We start from the raw sequence: 12,021 nt of genomic DNA on the forward strand, positions 1-12,021 counted from the left end.
TGTCTTTTCAACATGTCATCATCATTGTTGGTGTTGGTTTGGTTAGTGATATTTATATTAGTCAACAAACAACCTAACCCATTGTGCTATCTGTAATGTGTAACGTGAAACGGACCTAGCGCTTGTTTGCTAACTAATATGGCAACCAATAAAAAGTCATCACGGGTTGCTTTTGTCGCCGTGCCCATTTAAACAGAGATTTAGCACAACAATCTTCTGTCAATGTTTAATAATAAAACTATGTAAAAATGTCTAATTGTTAAACAGAAGAATATACGTGTTGTTGGACAGTAATATTTCCAGATGCCACATCACCATGAGAGCTGCGTAGGGTTGCAAAGGGAGGGTATATGACTGGAAACGTTCAAAGTTACAGGTGTCTAAGGGCCTCGACACAAAGGATATACATCGCAATAACATCACCCTGCGGTTTGATAGCGCTCCAAACAGTATCATGTCACACAGTCTAATGTTGATATGGCCAAAAACAAACAAAATTATTTTCCAGATTTAATTAAAGCACTGATTTGATCTGTTGTTGTTATTTGTGTCTGTTTTACACATTTTCCAGGTTGGTGCAACAAGTCAGACATCTTCAGGTAACACTATTCTCTTGTTGATGTTATTTCACAACTGTTCTATGATGGCCTAATGACACAGCGAGAAATTAACATGTCTTTACTGGGTATTTAGGGAAATTCTAATTTTGAGTTTTGAATCATTCATTTAGTGGATATCGAGTGTATTTAAGGCCAGATATTTCATGAGAAGTTTCCTCATAGCACTGCTGTAGTACTGGAGAAGTTTCCTCATAGCACTGCTGTAGTACTGGAGAAGTTTCCTCATAGCACTGCTGTAGTACTGGAGAAGTTTCCTCATAGCACTGCTGTAGTACTGGAGAAGTTTCCTCATAGCACTGCTGTAGTACTGGAGAAGTTTCCTCATAGCACTGCTGTAGTACTGGAGAAGTTTCCTCATAGCACTGCTGTAGTACTGGAGAAGTTTCCTCATAGCACTGCTGTAGTACTGGAGGAGTTTCCTCATAGCACTGCTGTAGTACTGGAGAAGTTTCCTCATAGCACTGCTGTAGTACTGGAGAAGTTTCCTCATAGCACTGCTGTAGTACTGGAGAAGTTTCCTCATAGCACTGCTGTAGTACTGGAGAAGTTTCCTCATAGCACTGCTGTAGTACTGGAGAAGTTTCCTCATAGCACTGCTGTAGTACTGGAGAAGTTTCCTCATAGCACTGCTGTAGTACTGGAGGAGTTTCCTCATAGCACTGCTGTAGTACTGGAGAAGTTTCCTCATAGCACTGCTGTAGTACTGGAGAAGTTTCCTCATAGCACTGCTGTAGTACTGGAGAAGTTTCCTCATAGCACTGCTGTAGTACTGGAGAAGTTTCCTCATAGCACTGCTGTAGTACTGGAGAAGTTTCCTCATAGCACTGCTGTAGTACTGGAGAAGTTTCCTCATAGCACTGCTGTAGTACTGGAGAAGTTTCCTCATAGCACTGCTGTAGTACTGGAGAAGTTTCCTCATAGCACTGCTGTAGTACTGGAGAAGTTTCCTCATAGCACTGCTGTAGTACTCGGAGGAGTTTCCTCATAGCACTGCTGTAGTACTGGAGAAGTTTCCTCATAGCACTGCTGTAGTACTGGAGGAGTTTCCTCATAGCACTGCTGTAGTACTGGAGAAGTTTCCTCATAGCACTGCTGTAGTACTGGAGAAGTTTCCTCATAGCACTGCTGTAGTACTGGAGAAGTTTCCTCATAGCACTGCTGTAGTACTGGAGAAGTTTCCTCATAGCACTGCTGTAGTACTGGAGAAGTTTCCTCATAGCACTGCTGTAGTACTGGAGAAGTTTCCTCATAGCACTGCTGTAGTACTGGAGAAGTTTCCTCATAGCACTGCTGTAGTACTGGAGAAGTTTCCTCATAGCACTGCTGTAGTACTGGAGAAGTTTCCTCATAGCACTGCTGTAGTACTGGAGAAGTTTCCTCATAGCACTGCTGTAGTACTGGAGAAGTTTCCTCATAGCACTGCTGTAGTACTGGAGAAGTTTCCTCATAGCACTGCTGTAGTACTGGAGAAGTTTCCTCATAGCACTGCTGTAGTACTGGAGAAGTTTCCTCATAGCACTGCTGTAGTACTGGAGAAGTTTCCTCATAGCACTGCTGTAGTACTGGAGAAGTTTCCTCATAGCACTGCTGTAGTACTGGAGAAGTTTCCTCATAGCACTGCTGTAGTTTAAAACTGCTGTACTGAGAAGTTTCCTCATAGCACTGCTGTAGTACTGGAGAAGTTTCCTCATAGCACTGCTGTAGTACTGGAGAAGTTTCCTCATAGCACTGCTGTAGTACTGGAGGAGTTTCCTCATAGCACTGCTGTAGTACTGGAGAAGTTTCCTCATAGCACTGCTGTAGTACTGGAGGAGTTTCCTCATAGCACTGCTGTAGTACTGGAGAAGTTTCCTTATAGCACTGCTGTAGTACTGGAGGAGTTTCCTCATAGCACTGCTGTAGTACTGGAGAAGTTTCCTCATAGCACTGCTGTAGTACTGGAGAAGTTTCCTCATAGCACTGCTGTAGTACTGGAGAAGTTTCCTCATAGCACTGCTGTAGTACTGGAGAAGTTTCCTCATAGCACTGCTGTAGTACTGGAGAAGTTTCCTCATAGCACTGCTGTAGTACTGGAGAAGTTTCCTCATAGCACTGCTGTAGTACTGGAGAAGTTTCCTCATAGCACTGCTGTAGTACTGGAGAAGTTTCCTCATAGCACTGCTGTAGTACTGGAGAAGTTTCCTCATAGCACTGCTGTAGTACTGGAGAAGTTTCCTCATAGCACTGCTGTAGTACTGGAGAAGGTCCCCAGACATGCTGGTGTTGTTGGTGGAGACAATCTCTGGCCTAGAGGAAGACAACTTCTCTCTGGAGATCATCAGAGAGACAAACATAGCAGTTGTGACCTTCAGCAAACCCAATGGTAGGTCGCAGCTCCATAGTTTCCTTGTCTAATATAAACTATCTAGAGTTTGACTAACAAATAATATAATAATAATAATACCAAAAATGACGTATCGTAGATGAAGGGAACATATAGGAAGGAGCTCTATGATAATGAGGATATGAATGGTTTATCTTAAATTGAAGCTTTCCCCGTCCAAATTGAAGATATCTTGGAGCTCTACTTGGAGAGTTGAGGGGGCCCAGTGAATAGAATCACTATGATCTCTGAGGAGAAGGCAGCCATCATCATCTTCCAGGAGCCAAAAGGTAAAAACCTGCTGAGTGAATCAACTATTTTGCTTGGGAGATTGACTTAATAATAATAAAATATAATAATAATATTAAAATAGGAATGTGCTTCATTTGTTAATATTGTTATTTGTATTTTGGGTACTATTTAATTAACACAATTTGAAGAATTAAACATACCGTTTGTGTTTAGTTTTTGCACAGCCTTTGCTACTCTGTTTTCTATGTCATTTCAGCTGTGGAGACAATAAAAAAATCTAAACCATGTAATTTGTAAGTCCAAGTCAACGTATATCTGTACTACGAGTCCTTGGGCACCGTCTTGTATGGCAAGAACAGGCCAGTGTGGAAGCTGCCTGAACCCTTCACAGAGAGGTTGCATCCTGTTTATGGTCATTCCTCTCCATGAAGAGACCATCAACGACCAGATGAAGGTCCCCTTCAGTCAGGTGGATATTGACAGTGCTGAGGTCAGGCTCAGCCCTCCACCGAACCCGCTGAAGCAAAAAGGACGAACGGAAACAAAAACACATTGACGGATGGAAACAGAATGCCTTTGTCACAAACACCAGGAGTGGTGGGTGCAGAGTCAGATGCAGAGAGCAGAGGATACTGGGGAACCAACATCATTAGGATTCCCAAAACCAACGCCCCAAACCAACGCCCAAAACATCGCACAAACACAGGGCACAAACGGACAGGAACATTAACACGCACAACCTGACGAACAGAAAAACAATCGCACACAAAAATAGGCGGCCTAACAGGCTTAAATAGACATGAATCAAGAAACAAAATAAGAGACAGGTGCAACCAATAAGACCAAACAAACAGAAAAGGGGGATCGGTGGCGGCTAGTAGACAACCGCCGAGCGCCGCCCGAACAGGCAGGGGAGCCACCTTCAGTGGGAGTCGTGACAGCCTTGAACGTCTTCCATGACATCACGACACTTGTTGTTGAAGTGCCCCAGTGTGGGAGGCGGTGGAGAAGGAAGTCCGCTCGGTGGTGAAAGAGGATGCTGTCCTGCTGATGGATGCATCCAGAAGGGCTCAGACAGCGGCCGGCCTGGCTGAAGACACAAAGCGGCTCAGGCGGACGGTGGAGAGCCTCTTGAAGAGGGCCATGAGTCACATACAGAGGCAGAGGGACAGAGTCTCACAGGAGATGGACGTGTCCCCTGCCGTGTTCTATATCCTGCAGCAGGAAGGACTACTGAAGTGCGCAGCAGACGAAGACCCAGATATGGGTCTCTCTTACAGAGACGACACCAAGAAGCTGGTTCTCTCAGGTCTTGTCGCAGAGGTGTAACAAGGTGCAGAACTGGATCCTGGAGAGGAAGCTCAGAATGAGGAAGATGCAGCTGAAGCTGGACCCTCACATCCTGGACTTCCTGAGGTCAGTGGACAGTATGGAGATGTCCCAGGACCTGTTTACGCTTGGCACATCAGTGCTGTGTATAGCATGGAGGGTGGAGAGGTGCTTCTGACTGGCAGCTCAGATAAATCCTTGACTGACGCAGAGCAGATGGTGAAGACTGCCCTGTCAATGCAGAGCCTCGTGGTGGAGGATCAGGATGTGTTGAGGATACCTGGGTGGAAGGATCTGAACAGCCACCTGGTGGATACATACAACTCCCCAAAGAAGAAAACTGTGGTGATAAAGCTCCACCCAGAGAGCAGAGACAGAATTATTGTCTCTGGCTTTCTGGACCCGGTCAAAGAGGTCTGGACCTTTCTGGACCCGGTCAAAGAGGTCTGGACCTTTCTGGACCAGGTCAAAGAGGTCTGGACCTTTCTGGACCAGGTCAAAGAGGTCTGGACCTTTCTGGACCAGGTCAAAGAGGTCTGGACCTTTCTGGACCCGGTCAAAGAGGTCTGGACCTTTCTGGATCCGGTCAAAGAGGTCTGGACCTTTCTGGACCAGGTCAAAGAGGTCTGGACCTTTCTGGACCCGGTCAAAGAGGTCTGGACCTTTCTGGACCCGGTCAAAGAGGTCTGGACCTTTCTGGACCAGGTCAAAGAGGTCTGGACCTTTCTGGACCAGGTCAAAGAGGTCAGAAACTTTCTGGAGGACTTTGTTGAAAACTACTTACAAGTCGACGTGGCTGTCTGTGTCAAGTCCAAGTTAAATTCATCCAGGAGAAAAAATATCAGAACTGGAGACATTTTGCCAAAGGTGTGATGAGTTGAATGTCCGTTTTGACCCCAGAAGGCTCAGAATCGTCCTCTCAGGGGCCTGTCTCTACATCAAGATGGCCAAGGGATTCTTTCAGAAGATGGCGGCTGCCTTCTGCACTGATGAGCTCACCATCATGAAGTCTGGAGCAAGAAAGTACTTCCAAGAGCAGGAGAGCATATTTGTATCCATGGCGATGAAGGAGCATGGATGTGTGGTGTTTCTGCAGGAGGATTACATACTGGAGAACAAGTGTGTGAGTGTTATGAGTCGGCTACCAAGGGGACAAGACAGAGTGAAGGAGAACGTTTTCACCAAGGTCAAAGGTCAGCGAATATGAAAGTGTGTGAGTGTTATGAGTCGGCTACCAAGGGGACAAGAGAGAGTGAAGGAGAACGTTTTCACCAAGGTCAAAGGTCAGCGAATATGAAAGTGTGTGAGTGTTATGAGTCGGCTACCAAGGGGACAAGAGAGAGTGAAGGAGAACGTTTTCACCAAGGTCAAAGGTCAGCGAATATGAAAGTGTGTGAGTGTTATGAGTCGGCTACCAAGGGGACAAGAGAGAGTGAAGAAGAACGTTTTCACCAAGGTCAAAGGTCAGTGAATATGAAAGTGTGTGAGTGTTATGAGTCGGCTACCAAGGGGACAAGAGAGAGTGAAGGAGAACGTTTTCACCAAGGTCAAAGGTCAGCGAATATGAAAGTGTGTGAGTGTTATGAGTCGGCTACCAAGGGGACAAGAGAGAGTGAAGGAGAACGTTTTCACCAAGGTCAAAGGTCAGCGAATATGAAAGTGTGTGAGTGTTATGAGTCGGCTACCAAGGGGACAAGAGAGAGTGAAGGAGAACGTTTTCACCAAGGTCAAAGGTCAGTGAATATGAAAGTGTGTGAGTGTTATGAGTCGGCTACCAAGGGGACAAGAGAGAGTGAAGGAGAATGTTTTCACCAAGGTCAAAGGTCAGTGAATATGAAAGTGTGTGAGTGTTATGAGTCGGCTACCAAGGGGACAAGAGAGAGTGAAGGAGAACGTTTTCACCAAGGTCAAAGGTCAGTGAATATGAAAGTGTGTGAGTGTTATGAGTCGGCTACCAAGGGGACAAGAGAGAGTGAAGGAGAACGTTTTCACCAAGGTCAAAGGTCAGTGAATATGAAAGTGTGTGAGTGTTATGAGTCGGCTACCAAGGGGACAAGAGAGAGTGAAGGAGAACGTTTTCACCAAGGTCAAAGGTCAGTGAATATGAAAGTGTGTGAGTGTTATGAGTCGGCTACCAAGGGGACAAGAGAGAGTGAAGGAGAACGTTTTCACCAAGGTCAAAGGTCAGTGAATATGAAAGTGTGTGAGTGTTATGAGTCGGCTACCAAGGGGACAAGAGAGAGTGAAGGAGAACGTTTTCACCAAGGTCAAAGGTCAGTGAATATGAAAGTGTGTGAGTGTTATGAGTCGGCTACCAAGGGGACAAGAGAGAGTGAAGGAGAACGTTTTCACCAAGGTCAAAGGTCAGTGAATATGAAAGTGTGTGAGTGTTATGAGTCGGCTACCAAGGGGACAAGAGAGAGTGAAGGAGAACGTTTTCACCAAGGTCAAAGGTCAGTGAATATGAAAGTGTGTGAGTGTTATGAGTCGGCTACCAAGGGGACAAGAGAGAGTGAAGGAGAACGTTTTCACCAAGGTCAAAGGTCAGTGAATATGAAAGTGTGTGAGTGTTATGAGTCGGCTACCAAGGGGACAAGAGAGAGTGAAGGAGAACGTTTTCACCAAGGTCAAAGGTCAGTGAATATGAAAGTGTGTGAGGTAGAAGACAATGTGACGTCTAAATGTACACAAGTTTTATTATGGTGTTGATGTTTTTTCCACCCAATAGACGTCTTTATGGGACCCAGTGATGGAAGCTTTGGCAATGAGAACTCTGTCATTAAGGGGGAGGAGTTTTCTCCAACTGTGTTCCAGCTGTGTGCAGAGATCACCCAGGCTGTGAGTCGTACCCGGCACTGGGTTGAAAACCTCATCATGAAGGAGCAAACTGAGAGAATCATCAAGGAGCCACACATCAGCCAGCTGAGCAAGGCGGATGTGGAGCAGCTGCAGGCCATGCAGAGGGAGCTGACTGTCAGGATCCGCCTGGAGATGAAGGGCCCCGACTCCCTGATCTGTCTGGAGGGCCTGAGCTGTGATTTGCTTACTGCAGACAGAATCATCAGGGACATGGTTGTGGAAAGGAAAGAACGTCAGACGATCAGTCTACCTGTTGAGCAGTCTGGGAGGATGGCAAAACCAAGGCCACAATGTTGATAATGAGGCTAATGTCCTGTACAGAAAAGCTTCCAACACAAAGGGCAGAAGATAAATGGATTCATTGAGAAAAGAACTGAAAGGTGACTATATGTTCTCATCTGTATGAATTAAATGTATAAATAAATTAAAGTATTAACATCAGTGAGATCTGAAATAATTAGTTTAAATAAATATTTTATCTTTATTTAACTAGGCAAGTCAGTTAAGAATACGTTCTTATTTACAATGACAGCCCACCCCAGCCAAATCCAGATGACCCTGGGACAATTGGGCACGGTCCTTTGGGACTCCCAATCACAGCTGGATGTGACTCAGGGACTGTAGTGACACCCCTTATACTGAGATGCAGTGCCATAGACAGCTGCACCACTCAGGAGCCCATACTGAAGGAATATGTACAGAATTTATACTTTTTTAATGACAGCATTTGTTGTGTCATGAATTGTTGACTAAAATACCAAACTGTCTCTCTTCTGTCCAGGTGACACCTTAGTGCCGATACACTGGGAACACATGACGGGTTCCCTCTTAAAGTTGGTCAATCTGTCTCCAAGATGCAGGGACTACAAGGATGTGAAGACAGGGACCAACCTGACCATGGTTAAAGCATGTTCACGTTAAGGTTCATGGGAACTTAGGATCATTGTTACTGGAGAATATTGGAGTTAAAAGCAAGAGGTTATGTAAATTGATACTTGAATTTCACTACCTAGCTCAACTCCCTAGCTGGCAATTTTGTCTAAACCAGTTGAAGATGTCAGTTGTTATTTCCTTACTGCCCATAAAATCCTTTGTGGCACTTCAGTAAAAAATATATAACTTTCAAACTTTATGTTGTACGTTTTCTCATATTGGTAGAATGACCGAGTCCAGAACGAGACACTCAAATTCAATCAAATGTATTTATGAAGCCCTTCTTACATCAGCTGATGTCACAAAGTGCTGTACAGAAACCCAGCCTGAAACCCCAAACAGGATCGTACTTAGTCGTATACCCATTGTTTTCACCAAGAGGACACGTCCCACCTGATGCACAAGGGTTCAAGTGCATGTACCTGGCCAGGGTTCTTGTTGGAGACGACCCTCAGAGACACCCAGGCTGGAGTATTCCCCCTGACAAACCTTTAGGGAGGTGTAGTGCATGTACCTGGCCAGGGTTCTTGTTGGAGACGACCCTCAGAGACACCCAGGCTGGAGTATTCCCCCTGACAAACCTTTAGGGAGGTGTAGTGCATGTACCTGGCCAGGGTTCTTGTTGGAGACGACCCTCAGAGACACCCAGGCTGGAGTATTCCCCCTGACAAACCTTTAGGGAGGTGTAGTGCATGTACCTGGCCAGGGTTCTTGTTGGAGACGACCCTCAGAGACACCCAGGCAGGATTATTCCCCCTGACAAACCTTTAGAGAGGTGTAGTGCATGTACCTGGCCAGGGTTCTTGTTGGAGACGACACTCAGAGACACCCAGGCTGGATTATTCCCCCTGACAAACCTTTAGGGAGGTGTAGTGCATGTACCTGGCCAGGGTTCTTGTTGGAGACGACACTCAGAGACACCCAGGCTGGAGTATTCCCCCTGACAAACCTTTAGGGAGGTGTAGTGCATGTACCTGGCCAGGGTTCTTGTTGGAGACGACCCTCAGAGACACCCAGGCTGGAGTATTCCCCCTGACAAACCTTTAGGGAGGTGTAGTGCATGTACCTGGCCAGGGTTCTTGTTGGAGACGACCCTCAGAGACACCCAGGCTGGAGTATTCCCCCTGACAAACCTTTAGGGAGGTGTAGTGCATGTACCTGGCCAGGGTTCTTGTTGGAGACGACACTCAGGGACACCCAGGCTGGAGTATTCCCCCTGACAAACCTTTAGGGAGGTGTAGTGCATGTACCTGGCCAGGGTTCTTGTTGGAGATGACACTCAGAGACACCCAGGCTGGAGTATTCCCCCTGACAAACCTTTAGGGAGGTGTAGTGCATGTACCTGGCCAGGGTTCTTGTTGGAGACGACACTCAGAGACACCCAGGCTGGAGTATTCCCCCTGACAAACCTTTAGGGAGGTGTAGTGCATGTACCTGGCCAGGGTTCTTGTTGGAGACGACCCTCAGAGACACCCAGGCTGGAGTATTCCCCCTGACAAACCTTTAGGGAGGTGTAGTGCATGTACCTGGCCAGGGTTCTTGTTGGAGACGACCCTCAGAGACACCCAGGCTGGAGTATTCCCCCTGACAAACCTTTAGGGAGGTGTAGTGCATGTACCTGGCCAGGGTTCTTGTTGGAGACGACCCTCAGAGACACCCAGGCTGGAGTATTCCCCCTGACAAACCTTTAGGGAGGTGTAGTGCATGTACCTGGCCAGGGTTCTTGTTGGAGACGACACTCAGGGACACCCAGGCTGGAGTATTCCCCCTGACAAACCTTTAGGGAGGTGTGCAGACTTGTACGACAGTGTCACAGAAACACCTCCAATCCAACCACGTTTTTAATCTTCAATGATGTACACGATTATCCAGAGTTCCTTATAACATTTCATTCAATTTAGTTGCAGGCTAAACGTATTTACAATAAACACCAATCCTTCATAGTGAAAAATGTATTTCATATCTCTATTTAAACGTCTTTAAAGCTACAGCCATGTATGTGATTAGACAACATTAGCCAGCCCTGATACTGACCGTTACTGATATAACTTTGGTTACAAATCTACTGCTTTGAGGATAATAATAAAATAAACTATTTTGTGTGGGTAGTGGGTAGTTGGGTAACCTATTGTGTCAGCAAAAAAATCTTAATTTCCATTTTCTCTGTATAATTAATAAATAACTATTCTGTTCTACGGAAAGATCTTCAATCTCCTGTGTTTGATTAAATGTTCAGTTACAGTCGGTTTGGTAGACATTTATCTATGCTCTTTTTAATGATTCCACAGTTACTGAATCTTTTTTGTTGCTGTTGAATCTGAATTGCTGATTACATTTTGATACTTTCACAATCTGATCTGGGGCCTTTGCAGAGCTGTGATAGTACAGCCTCCTAACCTGAAGGGGGCCCCATTGGTCAAATGATGAGTGACAAAACCTTATCTTGTCTATCCATATGGAATTGTATATCACACACACACACACACACACACACACACACACACACACACACACACACACACACACACACACACACACACACACACACACACACACACACACACACACACACACACACACACACACACACACACACACACACACACATAAATAAATAAACTAGAATCACCAGCCTGAACACACAGGCTGGTGGTGCAGTGCTGCAGTCATTTGTAATCCCATGACTTCAGTTTGCATATAATATAGTGTAAATGCATTGAACCAAACCTGGGTTAACTGCTTGGAAGGTAGCGATGCTCACCACTATACCCCCACCACATGACTGAAGGTAATCAGCAGTGGAGCTGATGGCATTTGGAGCCCAGTCCTGTCTTTAGGCAGGAGCCCAGTTGACTGAGCTGACATCCATGTCTACACAACACAGACAGGACGTTCTACAGAGCCCAAGGACAGAATGTCTGTTCTGTTCAGTGTGATGGGACACATCAAATAGGGAGACCGAGGAGCATCATCGGGTCCATATCCACCATTACTCATACAGTAGCCTTGGTCTCCGACAGAGGAAGTCACATTGAACAGTGGGTTTAGTGAGGAGGTTTTGGGGAACAAATGCCCAGGTCCACAGTAAACTCCTGACATCCTACAGAACAATATATTTGTTAAATTGCAGTAGTAGAAATTATGTCTCAACCCACTGGGCACACACTGGTTGAATCAATGTTGTTTCAATGTAATTTGTCAATGTATTGCGACATGTAATCAACGTGAAAAGTACACTGAATTTGAAAAAGGTCATCAACCAGTACAGCAGAGATCATCAACCAGTACAGCAGGGATCATCAACCAGTACAGCAGAGATCATCAACCAGTACAGCAGAGATCATCAACCAGTACAGCAGAGATCATCAACCAGTACAGCAGAGATCATCAACCAGTACAGCAGAGATCATCAACCAGTACAGCAGAGATTATCAACCAGTACAGCAGAGATCATCAACCAGTACAGCAGAGATCATCAACCAGTACAGCAGAGATCATCAACCAGTACAGCAGGGATCATTTAAAATCAATCAATACAGTCAATAATACAGTAGAAAAATAAGTCTATATACAATGTGAGCAAATGAGGTGAGAAAAGGGAGGTAAAGGCAATACATAGGCCATGGTGGCGTAGTAAATACAATATAGCAATTAAAAACACTGGAA

This window comes from Oncorhynchus kisutch, unplaced genomic scaffold, assembly GCF_002021735.2.
Source record: "Oncorhynchus kisutch isolate 150728-3 unplaced genomic scaffold, Okis_V2 Okis03b-Okis08b_hom, whole genome shotgun sequence".
NCBI classification, from domain to species: domain Eukaryota; kingdom Metazoa; phylum Chordata; class Actinopteri; order Salmoniformes; family Salmonidae; genus Oncorhynchus; species Oncorhynchus kisutch.